This window comes from Leucoraja erinacea, chromosome 33, assembly GCF_028641065.1.
Source record: "Leucoraja erinacea ecotype New England chromosome 33, Leri_hhj_1, whole genome shotgun sequence".
Classification (NCBI taxonomy): Eukaryota; Metazoa; Chordata; class Chondrichthyes; order Rajiformes; family Rajidae; genus Leucoraja; species Leucoraja erinaceus.
Genome location: NC_073409.1, coordinates 4838514 through 4851212, shown reverse-complemented (window position 1 = coordinate 4851212; position 12699 = coordinate 4838514). Strand labels below are relative to the sequence as shown.

The 12699-nt window shown below is 40.5% G+C and overlaps 2 protein-coding genes across 4 annotated transcripts in view; one reads left to right on the top strand and one right to left on the bottom strand.

Annotated features, from left to right (window-relative positions):
• Window positions 1-12699, top strand: part of LOC129712563 (protein FAM227B-like) — a 119023-nt gene that overhangs the window by 62095 nt on the left and 44229 nt on the right. The gene's annotated exons all lie outside the window — the stretch shown is intronic.
• The window catches only part of fgf7 (fibroblast growth factor 7), a 35907-nt gene that overhangs the window by 9421 nt on the left and 13787 nt on the right, over window positions 1-12699 (bottom strand). The window lies entirely within an intron of this gene.

Genomic DNA, 12699 nt, shown 5'->3' with positions numbered 1-12699 from the left:
CATTGATTTTCTTCAATGAGATTGCCATTTTATCGCCAACTTGTAATGACATGGTATGGACTGGTATCTGATAATAAAAATATCTGGAAGATGGGAATTTTAATTCAACCGTCTGCAATTGATTCAAATTTATGTCTAAAATAGTACTGCCAGTCCATGGGCTGCATAACATTATACTTCTTCTTCTTCCTTGTGAATGAAACATAAACCAAGGGTATAGTTAGATCTCAAGCCGGGTGTTGAACAGCCATGCTATTGCGATGGGAACATTTGGGTCTGTCTCGTGATTTTTCTCTGTCCTGCTTCCAAGGTCTGAATATCTTCCTGGTCTCTCAAAAACTACTTGTCTCGGATGACATATAATCAGAGCACCATGTTGTTTAATTATGCCTTCAGCATAATTAAGCATTCTACTACCACAGTTTACATCGGTTGGGTCTTTTCAGATTACCAGGTCCCTTTCTTCAATAGTTATTTCAACAACTCATATGGAGAATGTGATACATTTTTTCCATGTGCAGTTGTTCATATTTTCTTGCATAAAATCCAGCGGATGGCATTGTACGATGGCAGCCTCGCCAAGTCTGTCTCATCCTTTTTCTTCTTTAGTTATTTTTAGTCTGTTGTTAAATGTATGTTTCAGTGTATCTTTAGTTTTGTTTTATGTGTGTGTGGGGGGGGTGTACTTTTTAAAATCTCTTTCCTCGACGGAGATGTGACTTTTTCCGTATCGTATCTCTGGCGGCCTCTCGCTGGGATCGACTTTGGGAGCTTCATCTGCGGGAGCCTGCGGACTTAACATCGTGGAGCTTGCGGTCCCTAGTTAGGGACCAAATTCAGGAGCTCCAAGCCGCTGGAGTTTCGTCCGCCCCGACACGGGAGCTTCGATCATTGGCTGCAGGAGCACCGATCGCCCTGACTGTAGAAGGTTCGACTGCCCCGTCTGCGGGAGAATAATTTATTGCCTTCCATCACAGTGAGGATTGTGGGGGAGCCGCTGTGGTGGATGTTTATGTTAACTCTTATGCAGTTGGGTGCCTTGGTGCTTTTTTGGTTTGACTGTATGGCAAAACAAATTCCTTGTATGTTTTTACAACCTTCGCTAATAAATTAATTACAATACAATCCAATTACAAAATGATATTAGTTTAGTTTAGTTTATTGTCACATGTACAGTAAAAAGCTTTACTGTTTTGATTTGCTGTTCAATCCACTAGTATTTTATCCAACTGGACTGTACATTCTGCGTTTACTCGCCCGATTCTACTGCACCTTCCATTTTGGTATTCTCTGCACATTTAGCCAATTTGCTTTGAGTTTCAGAATGCAAATTGTTGATGTAAATTAGAAACAGTAGTTGTCCCAACACTGAGCCCTGGGGCAGCTCACAGCAACCACCACCAAACTGAGCATGAATTCCTCATTAGTGACTGTTCCGTTAAACCCTTCAATTCACTTTGTATCCCTTCAATCTCCAAGTTATACGTTAAATTCCTACAACTTCTTAGTCTAACATGTAACCTTTGACATGGCATTTGCCTTTTGAGATCCAAGTAATATTTTGATTTTTTAAAATCTTTTCTTAGGTTCAAACCCAGCAAATTAAAAAATAACATTAATTTATTTGTGTAAAGGTAGATATCACTACAACCATATGTTTACAACCATTTTGTTTGAAAATCATAGTTGCCTGTTTCCCTCATTACAGAGATTGTGCTGAACTACTTCATATGCTTCACACATGCAAAACATATTGCTGTTTTTAATAAATGCCTCATTAATGTTTGAATTCTCTGCAAGCATTGAAGTTTAATTAACTGCATCTCTGTGTGTCAAGTTTCATAACTGTAATTAACTATGAGAGGACTACCGCACATACACCACCATGAGCAAATAAAAAGATTACTCAATCTTTCTCTCTCTGTACAAGACCTGCAGCATTCCAAGAACAAGGTTCACTTCAATGGCAAATGGGGAAGGGATTAATCGCAAGCCTTTTGGATATGGATATCCTAATGGATATTTTTAATGCAGAGATTGATAGATTCTTGATTAGTACGGATGTCAGGGGTTATGGGGAGAAGGCAGGAGAATGGGGTTGAGAGGGAAAGATAGATCAACCGTAATTGAATGGCAGAGTAGACTTGATGGGCCGAAATGGCCTCATTCTGCTCCTATCACTTATGATGTTACCCTGTAAATAACTGTAAAAAAGGATATTCAATACCTGAGTGAAAGCATTTTTGCCACTGGGCAACGTGTTTCTTAATTAATCCCTATTCCGGAGATCTGAACATATAATAAGGTGACAATTCACTAGATGGGAGCATTATTATATGGAGTGAAACATCCTTCAGATATTATTTTAAACAACATATCTGATTGTCCTTCAGATCATTCAAACAGAGGGTATCTGGGATATACAATGTTTTTAAGGTGAGAGGGATTGTTGATAAGAAATGGGGTAAGAGGTTACAGGGCAAGATGGAAGGTTACAGGGCAGGGTCTCGACCCGAAACTTCTCCCATTCCTTCTCTCCAGAGATGCTGCCCACCTCGCTGAGTTACTCCAGCGTTTTGTGTCTACCAGCAGAGTTTATATTTCAGGTTGTCAAAAACTAGGAAAGTGATCAAACAAGAATGGTGGGGACCCTCCTTCAAGCAAAACACACATCCCCTACTCATTGTCACTACAGCTTTGTCGACTCACTGAGTTACTTCACCACTTGGTGTTTTTATTATCCCAATTGTCTGCTGTACGTTATTGTGATTATGAGAGGCAGCATCAGGGAATGGAATTAGGGAATTTCCCATTGATGGAAATGGGGAGCGGATAAAATGAGATCACTGTAACTGGATGGTGATGGTGATTGTGGCATCAAAGATCTAAAGGGACTGTTCCCAAGTTATATGAACATTGGGTAAATGACAAATGATGTATTATAAACACATACAAAGTGAATGCATTGTGCTTTTGGAATAGAGTATGAGGTAATGCTATTTTTCTGTTCTGTTCCCAAGAAATTATTTATTCTCAGTATATTACTAATTGAATAATAGGCAGCTATTTATGAGGTGGCAAATAGCTGCCACAGCAGTTTAATATTATAATTGTCAGAAGGAAGAATAAATAATCATAGAGGCTCAACAATTTCCAGATTGTTTATTGTATGATTCAAAAACTGAGGTGCAAAGAGGGATGGTTTGATGTTTAACCCCCTTGATGCACATGTAAAGCTTTCAAGTGATGACATCATGTTGTGTTCACTCTAACACTGCTCTTCTGTTCCTTACTTAAGGATTGTTGTCCAGTATAAACACCAAACCTTGCATACTTCTCCTCATCTGAAGCTAATAGAGGACTCGAGTGTCTCCAATGAGGTAGATAGTAACTCAGGACTCTCAAGGAAATTACATTTAGCAGACAAAACAGTGTTTTTTAAACAACCATTTTTTGCAGTTGATTGCATTCTGAGACACAAACTGCAGATCTTGAGTAAAAAACAAAGTGCTGGAGGAACTCAGCAGGTCAGGCAGCTTCTGTGGATGGAATGGATGGGTGATGTTTTATGTTTAGATTCTTCTATCAGTCTGAAGAAGGGTCCTGACCTGAAACGTTGCCTGTCCAATCCCTCCACATTTGCTGCCCACCCGCTGAGTTCCTCCAGCACATTTTGCATCCATATAGTTATCTAGTGTCAGCAGCCATTATATTATATGGCAAAATCAAAGGCAATGGGAAAATGCCTTTGGATATGGATATCCTAATGGACATTTTTAAGGCAGAGATTGATAGATTGTTGATTAGTACGGATGTCAGGGGTTATGGGGAGAAGGCAGGAGAATGGGGTTGAGAGGGAAAAATAGATCAACCGTGATTGAATGGCAGAGTAGACTTGATGGGCCGAAGTGGCTATTTGTTATAGCTAGCAAAATTCTATATGATATTTAATATGCCATTTCAAAACCTGTCTATATCTCTCTGATGCTCTGCACCATTGTCAGACCCCACGTACCTTTGTATCATCAGCAAACATGTATATTTTACACTTGATTCTCAAACCTAGAGGGAAAAGGTTTAAAGTGAAAGGGGAGAGATTGAAGAGGGACCTCAAGGCAACAGTTTCACTCTGAAGAAGTCCATATCTGGAATGAGCTGCCAGAGGAAACTATAGAAGGGGATATACTGTAATTATGACTTCTAAAAGGCATTTAGCCAGACACATGGAAAGGGTGGGTTTACTGGGATATGGACCAAATGCAGGCAAATGGTATGCCAACTTTGTATACCCAGTATGCCAATTTGATCAGCATTGACAAGCTGGGCCAATGGGTCTGTTTTCATGCTGTATAGCTCCGTGACTCTATCACAAACAACTCGGGTTGGGATTAGGGAAGCCACCAGGTATTCCTCCGTTAGCCATTTCTCAGTCTCTTACCTTTAAAATGGCCCATTTATTCCTTCTCCCCATTTTCCATCCACAAACCAGTTTTTATTCCATGCAATATTACCCTGAATTCCAGGTGCTGTGATCTTGTTTAATAAACTCTTGTGTGATACCTGATCAAAGGCCTCTTCTAAGTAGGTCACATCTACTGGTAGATACAACAAAAACTCGAAGAGATTTGTTGAAGATGATTTTTGTTCCATAAATCCATGTTCCTATCATTACCTTCTCTGTCCCACCACCTTATTAATAAATTCTAGCACTTCCACAACTTTTTTCCATTAAATCCAGGAGTCCCCCAGTCATGCTGCAGATACCGAGGGGGAAAAATGCGTGGTTAGTTAATTTATAAAACCAGGCCCTACTGCATAAAACATTTTAGATTTTGAGTGTTTATTTAATTATTTAATGGGAGAATTGTGGCAGAACCTTCCTTCACATCTGCTTCCTCTACCCCTTCCCCTTTCCTTGTCATTGCACCAAGTTCACATTACAGTTGCACGGTATTTAGCAAGCAGCAGTGTTGAAATCTGTCAAATCATAGCTACAGCTGGTGAAAACCAATCTGAGGTAGGCTGCCAGTTGATAATCAGTTGAAATATTATGTGTGGTGGGTGTGGTAGGGTTGCTGGTCTTCAATGCACATTCAACATGTGGCTTCTATTTGGCAGCACTGGCATCAAATTAGCATCGCGTTCAGATGTCAAAACATGCCCATCCTGCTTCCCACAGGGGACGATTCAGATCCACCATGCTCTGGGATATAGGCGCAGCAAGCTAGTTGTGCAGAACTCGCAGTGCTCAAAAGACAAATCGCAAGGGCACCCTCTATACATCTCTGAGGGAGTCTGTGATTGACACTGGTCATTGGGAAGCTCAAGGAATGAATTAACCAGGTTACACAAAAAAGCTGGAGAAACTCAGCGGGTGCAGCAGCATCTATGGAGCGAAGGAAATAGGCAACGTTTCGGGCCGAAACCGAAGGGTTTCGGCCCGAAACGTTGCCTATTTCCTTCGCTCCATAGATGCTGCTGCACCCGCTGAGTTTCTCCAGCTTTTTTGTGTAACCTTCGATTCTCCAGCATCTGCAGTTCCCTCTTAAACAATGAATTAACCACTTTGGTGACAATGTTGATATGAGGGATTATCCCACTTTGAAGAACCACTTTTATCAGGCAGCAGGATAAAGCAAACAGAGTCTTCCCTTGATCAATGTAGGTGACATAATTTACAGGTTTAGACACAGGTGAGCAGTTTGTTATCAAATGACCTGAGGGACAGGATAAATTAGCATTTAGGAAAATGCATGTTAGATAAGAATAGTCGATAAAATTTATGCAAACTGCATTAAATGCAGTATCATTCAATATCCTTTAGTGACTCACCCACCACCTGCAAACATTCAATCAGGGGTGGCCGTGTTTGCCTGAATTTTTTTTAATCAAGGAGTTGAATCACAAAAGGTACCACACTTGGTGTAGTTTGCATGAATTGTTTGCAAGGTGTTTGATAAACTACCACATTGCAACATCAGTAAAATAAAAACGCGTGGGATTGTCCCATTACAGAAGGGATGTGGAGGTGTTGGTTAAGATGCGGAAGAGGTTTACAAGAATGCTGCCTGGGATAGAGGGGGGGATCTCTTATAGGGACAGGCCAGACAAATTTGGGACTGCTTTCCCTGGAGAGTCGGAGGCTGAGGAGAGGACCTGATAGAAGTGGATAAAATTATGAGAAGCATAGATAAGATAGGTAAAACATTGAGAACTTTTTTCTCTGTTCGTTGCTGGGAAGACACTGGGAAAGTAGAAAAAAGGGACACAAAGTGCTGGAGTAACTGGATATAGAAACCTTTTATGAGCATTTGAAGTGCCTTATCCCACCAGGAAATGAATTGAAAGATGACAAGTGAGATTGGCCTCCCCTGACTCTTTCTTGGCCAGCATGAGCATGAATTTCAAAAAATGGCTTCCTTTTGCACTGTGAATTTCTATGATTCAATTCACAATTCTTCACGGAAACAACTTATTTACCGGATTCCATTTGGTAAAAAGTAATTTGATGTCCAGGAGGTTATGCTTGGGCAAAAAGCATGGCTTATTTGTTCTTCAAAATATTTATATCCTACCCCCTTCAAATGTCATGGTCCTGCAAAGATGTGCCAGTAAAGGTTGTAATTTGATATACTGGGTTTCACCCATGAGAAATAATAGCTCTGTGAAACTGGAAAGTGGATGCGTGATGGTGGCTGGCATGACTCTTCAGCAATCTCCTTCGGTCTATACTTTGCTGTAAAGTGCTTTGGCACATCCTCAAAAGGCGCCACAAACGTGCGTGTCTGCCTTTCTGTCAACTGAAGAAGTTATATTTTTTAAAAGGCAAAACATTTGGGAAATGACTGGTATTTCCAACCTTTAACATATTAAGAAGCTTCTTCATTTGACTGGCTTTTCTCTCTTCAGGTTATCTCCAAATCCATTGGCAAAAATCAATTGTACATCACTAATAAGCTTTTGTCATAGTAAATTTGACACGTAGTCTATATGAACATAAGTTTAATTTTTTTATGATTTATCATGCACTTTTGGGAAATCATTGCTGGATACCAGTTACGCAATTATCCATGATGCAGAGAACATTGTACAACGTTATCTCTAATTCACATGAGTTAGAGACAATGCAGTGAATCTGCCACCACTCCAGGACAAAGTAGTTGTGAAACATATGATGAAACAAGAAGAATATCCTATTTACCGCTTAACAGTAGTGACAAAATGGAACGCCCTGCTTTGAATTGGAATTGAATTGCCTGTTTAATATCAAAGTTCATTGTGACATTAAACTCAGGTGTAATCAAACTTCTTGGCTACTTGGTATCTTAAAACTTGCTTGTGCTTCATGCTAGTGTTAAATCAAGCAAAACAAGTTAATAAATAGTCATAAAGATGTTTGAAAGAGTGTTCGGGTGATTTACCTCGTTGCGTCTCGCCTCCAGAGCCTTCTCTTTATGTGGAGGATTGAAAATAACTAGAATGTATGAGAGTGTTGGGAGAAGGTGAAGGTTTGTGCAGGAAAGCATGACAGTGCAATGAATTGATACACCTTTTATGACCCAAACCAAACACTACTTCTCCTAGAGTTGTACCTTGAAGTGACCAAATGATGCAATGGTTAGTTAATTTAATTTGGAGTCTCAAGAAGAACTCTCTCATGATTGAATGAACATCGACTTCATCGCTTGAATTGTTAGACCAGAGGACATAGGAGCAGAATTAGGCCATTCAGCCCATTAAGTCTACTCCACCATTCAATCATGGCTGATCTATTTTTCCCTCTCAACCCCATTCTTCAGTCTTCTCCACATAAGCCCAATGCATCTCCTAAGTACCTTTCTGAACACTGTGTAACATGCATAGCTTTCAGCTGTTAAGTATCATTGCTGATTAGCCATCATTGATGTTGAGTAGCAGTCTAGGTGGTTCAACTATCAGAGTGGAAGTGGTCTTAGGAAAGTGCATTTGGGGCAGAAATGTGAGTTCTTTAAGTAGGTAGGACTCGTTTGCATTAATTAGTAATGGGGAATCATTCATTACTGTGTTATATTTTGTGTAGCTGAATTTGCACAGCGGGTGAAAGGAAATGTTATGCATCATTTGTGTTCTTTATCATTGGCAAGAATTGTAATGTGGAGATTGGTGTGGGCTTGCCTTGAGAATGAGTATATTGTAGCTCTAAGAAAAGTGTCTCTCATGAAGGAAAACATTATTTCATGCCTTCCTTCCCCATCTAGCAAGCTTGCTATTTTATTACCTGTCTTGCAGTTTATGATTTTTGGCTATGCCTTGTGACTCCAGACAGGTTGGAGAGCTTCCTCTATCATGGTTGCTGCCTGTGATTGTAGATCTTGCAAGATGCCACTGTGAGGCCTCTGCAACCAGGATTGGTGATTACTGTAGTGTCCCCCTCAAATGATGGAGGCAGTAAAGAAGGCTCATGTTTAGAAGGCTAGTGGGATTTTCCACAGCAATGTCTGGTCATTTGTGTAGCACTTGGTATGTGGGTGCGTGGTTACTGTGTTAGAAGTATAAAAGGGTATGATGACCCAGGGAAGTATAAGTGGGACAAGTTTTAAATAAAAAATCTACATGGGACGTTGAGTACCTGGAATATGCTGCCAGGGGTGATATTGGAGGCAAATACGATAGTGGTATTTAAGAGACTTTTGGACAGGCACATGAGTGTGTAGAGATATAGATCATGTGCAGGTAGATATGAGGTGGTCTTGGCATCATGTTTGGCACAGACATTGTGGGCTGAAGGGCCTATTCCTGTGCTGTTCTATATCCAGGAATCTCCAGGATTGATCTTCCTTAACACAACAATTCAGTCAATGCTTGGGGTTTCTCAGTGGCCAGTGTACTATTTGTTCCTCGTTAAAATTAACGAAGATGGAATTGTTTGTTTTCAAATACGATGACTGTGATGCAATGATGAGCGGCGAGCTGTGAAAATGTGGTGGAGCAACTTGGAAAGAGCAAGTGGTAAGGAAGTTGAGAGTTGGGCTGACCTTGAACTTGGCAGACCAGACGTGGGAGCAAAGCCAAAGGTCGGCGAGTGTTTTGGAAAATCTGAGCTTGCTAAATGTTGCTAATCAGAGCTGTCTAGGATAGACAAACAACGCTGTGTGCCCAGCCACAGCCATAACAATATCTTTAGGACAACTACCCGTGTTACTATATGGTGGTGAAAACATTCCCTCTCTGTTTAAGCATTCCTGTTCGGCTTTGGAAGGTGCATGAGCTTTCTGTGGCCATCACCATCACAGCCCACCATAGACAAGATCTATAGGAGGCACTGCCTCAAAAAAGGCAGCCAGCATCGTCAAAGGCCCTTGCCGCACTCTCGTATCACTACTGCCATCAGGAAGTAGGTACAGGAGCCTGTGAGCTCCAGGGTCAGGAACAGCTTCTTCCCAACAACCATCAGGCTCTTGAACACTGCAACACCAACTAAACTATGAACCACTAGTTGTCTTAGATGCACTTGGAGCCATCAGCTTTTTATTGTTGTAATATTGGGAGTTTTCCTTAATTTAACTATTTTTGATTTTATCTCTGTGTACTGTGTTTACGGACCTGTTGTGCTGCTGCGAGTAAGAATTACATTGTTCTGTTTTCCTTGCATATTACTATTAAATGCTATTGACTCTCTGAAGCTGCCCACTGAAATCTCCCTATGCCAGCAGAATATCTGTTAAGTAGCAACCTAATACAAAGATTTATGAGGACGATGCCAGGAGTTGAAGACCTGAGCTATAGGGGGAGGTGGGCAGGCTCGGACTTTATTCCTTGTAGCACAGGAGGTTAAGGAGTGATAAAGGTGTATGTATAAAACAAATAATGAAGGCTATACAGTCCGTTACCCAGAATATGGGACTCCAGAACAGAGGAGATGGGTTAAGGAGAGAGAGGGGAAAGATTTAATAAGAACCCGAGGAGCAAATCTTTCACGGTGGTGGGTATCTGGAATGTGCTGCCAGAGGAGGTAACTGAAGCAGGTACCATAACCGTATTAAAAGACACCTGGACAGGTACATGGATAGGAAAGGTTTAGAGGGATATGGGCCAAATGCAAGTAAATGGGACTAGCAATATATAGTATAACAGAATAGTAAATGGGACATCTTGGTTGCAACAAAGCTTTTTACTGCCCCTTGGTACAGGTGACAACAAACTAAACTACCAGTTGGACTACAAGGCCTGTTTCTGAGCTGTTTAACACTGACTCTATAAATGTACAATGTACTCCTGATCGAAGTGAGATGGTGTAGTGTGAAGCTTTGAGCTTCCTTTTGCATTATTATGGGCTGAAATAAATGTTGTCTGAATTGGGTGTGCACACAATGCCTGGAAAATGTCAGACATGCAAACACCGATCGGAGTCAAGAGTTGCTAGGTCGAACTCTATAATTGACATGTTTTTATCCAGAAATGATCGCTCATGCAAACTACTGCTGGGAAGTCAGTTTTGATACACTTGGCATTCATTAAAAAAAAGTGTTGTTATGCAATCCCGCTGTCTGAACCTCCATTGAGTTAAAGTAATTGACACACAGATTTATTTTCCCATTACTGTGAAACTCTCACATTTATAAATACTTTTTTCCAAAAACAAACTCAAATTGAAATTCATCTCCCTTCTTTACTTTGAAATCTTTTGAAAGTAGCATTGTGCTGTCAACCTTCTGGAGGTATTATAAACTCCTATTTTGTTTATTTATTGTTCCACCATCATCACTATTATTGAAAATTGTTGAATCTCCATACAATTATTAGGAGTATCCTAACCACAATCATCTTATGTCATCATGTTAAAACAACAGAGAATGGATAATGGATACAGTTCACATTTAAATAGTTTTTTTTGATTTTTTTTAAAAGATTTTTAATCCTGGGTCAATATATTTATCGATAAGCATATTTAACTTTTTATGATTCATTGCTTCTCTAAATATAAATACCCTCTGTGGCAGAGAGTTCCAGAGATTCACCACTCTCTGTGTGAAAAAAGTTCCTCTCATCTCGGTTTAAAATTTCTACTTTGATGGACAAACAGTTTCACTCATCATTTAGAGATACAAACCAAGTCTACTCTGACATTCTTGCGATGCAATAAAATTTTAAATGAAGTACAAGACCCTGTACAACTGCAGTAGAACCTCTATTGCCTATACTCAAATTTTCAATCAATGTACTTGCAACATATGTGTACCTATTTCATCTCCCCCTTTCCCAACACCATTTTAAGAAAGTTTTTAAAAGAAATCCATCAAAATCCATTTTGTTCAATGTCCGGGTGCTTAGTTCAAGCTTACCATTTAAAATGGCCTTGCATACATACATCATGGCTTACAATTTGCTATGTCGCTCTTCAAGGGAGATGCTAAATGCATTTCGTTGTCTCTGTACTGTACACTGACAATGACAATTAAAATTGAATCTGAATCTGAATCTGACAAGGTGCTTGAACATGCCATAGTGTGTGGTCGATGTCAGCCTGAACTTGGCGTTTGGATCTGAAGTGGGACGTAAATCCACAACCTTCCGTCCTCACTGGAATCCTAATGAAGTGTGTTATTTCTACATCATTTTAAAAAAAATAAAGGGAGAAACAAGGACCTATAATTGCTGGTTGACTAAGAAAGAAAAAAAGACACGAAATGCTGGAGTAATTCAGTAACTTGCTCCCTAAAGTCGTAGAGAGATCCAGATAGGTCCTCAACGTTCTGAAGAAGGGTCTCCACCTGAAACGTCACCCATTCCTTCTCTCCAGAGATGCTGCCCGTCCTGTTGAGTTACTCCAACATTTTGTGTCTATCTTCACAGAAATAGGCGCTTCGGCTCACCGAATCCACGGCAACTAGCATGTTAATCCCATTTTATCCTGCGTGAATTCTCATCAACCTCTCCCTGATTCTACCATAGACTTACACACTAGGGGTCATGTACAATGGCCAACTAATCTGTCAATCAGCATGTCTTTGGGAGGTGAGAGGAAACCTATGCAGTTCGTGTTCAAATGAGTTTATTGTCATGTGTCCCTAATATAACAATGAAATTCTTGCTTTGCTTCAGCACAAACATAGTAGGCATGACTACAAAACAGATCAGTGTGTCCATATACCATTATATAAATATATACACACATGAATAAATAAACTGATGAAGTGCAAATAACAGATAATTGGCTATTAATGTTCAGAGTTTTGTCCGAGCCGAGTTTAATAGCCTGATGGCTGTGGGGAAGTAGCTATTCCTGAACCTGGTCGTTGCAGTCTTCAGGCTCCTGTACCGTTTACCTGAAGGTAGCAGGGAGATGAGTGTGTGGCCAGGATGGTGTGGGTCCTTGATGATACTGCAAGCCTTTTTGAGGCAGCAACTGTGATAGATCCCATCGATGGAAGGGAGGTCAGAGCCGATGATGGACTGGGCAGTGTTTACTACTTTTTGTAGTCTTTTCCGCTCCTGGGCACTCAAGTTGCCGAACCAAGCCACAATGCAACCGGTCAGCACGCTCTACTGTGCACCTGTAGAAGTTAGAGAGAGTCCTCCTTGACATACTGACTCTCTGTAATCTTCTCAGGAAGTAGAGGAGCTGATGTGCTTTCTTAATAATTGCATCAGTGTTCTCGGACCAGGAAACAAGGCGAACATGCAAATTCCACACAGAAAAAGTTCAAGGTCAACTGTGTC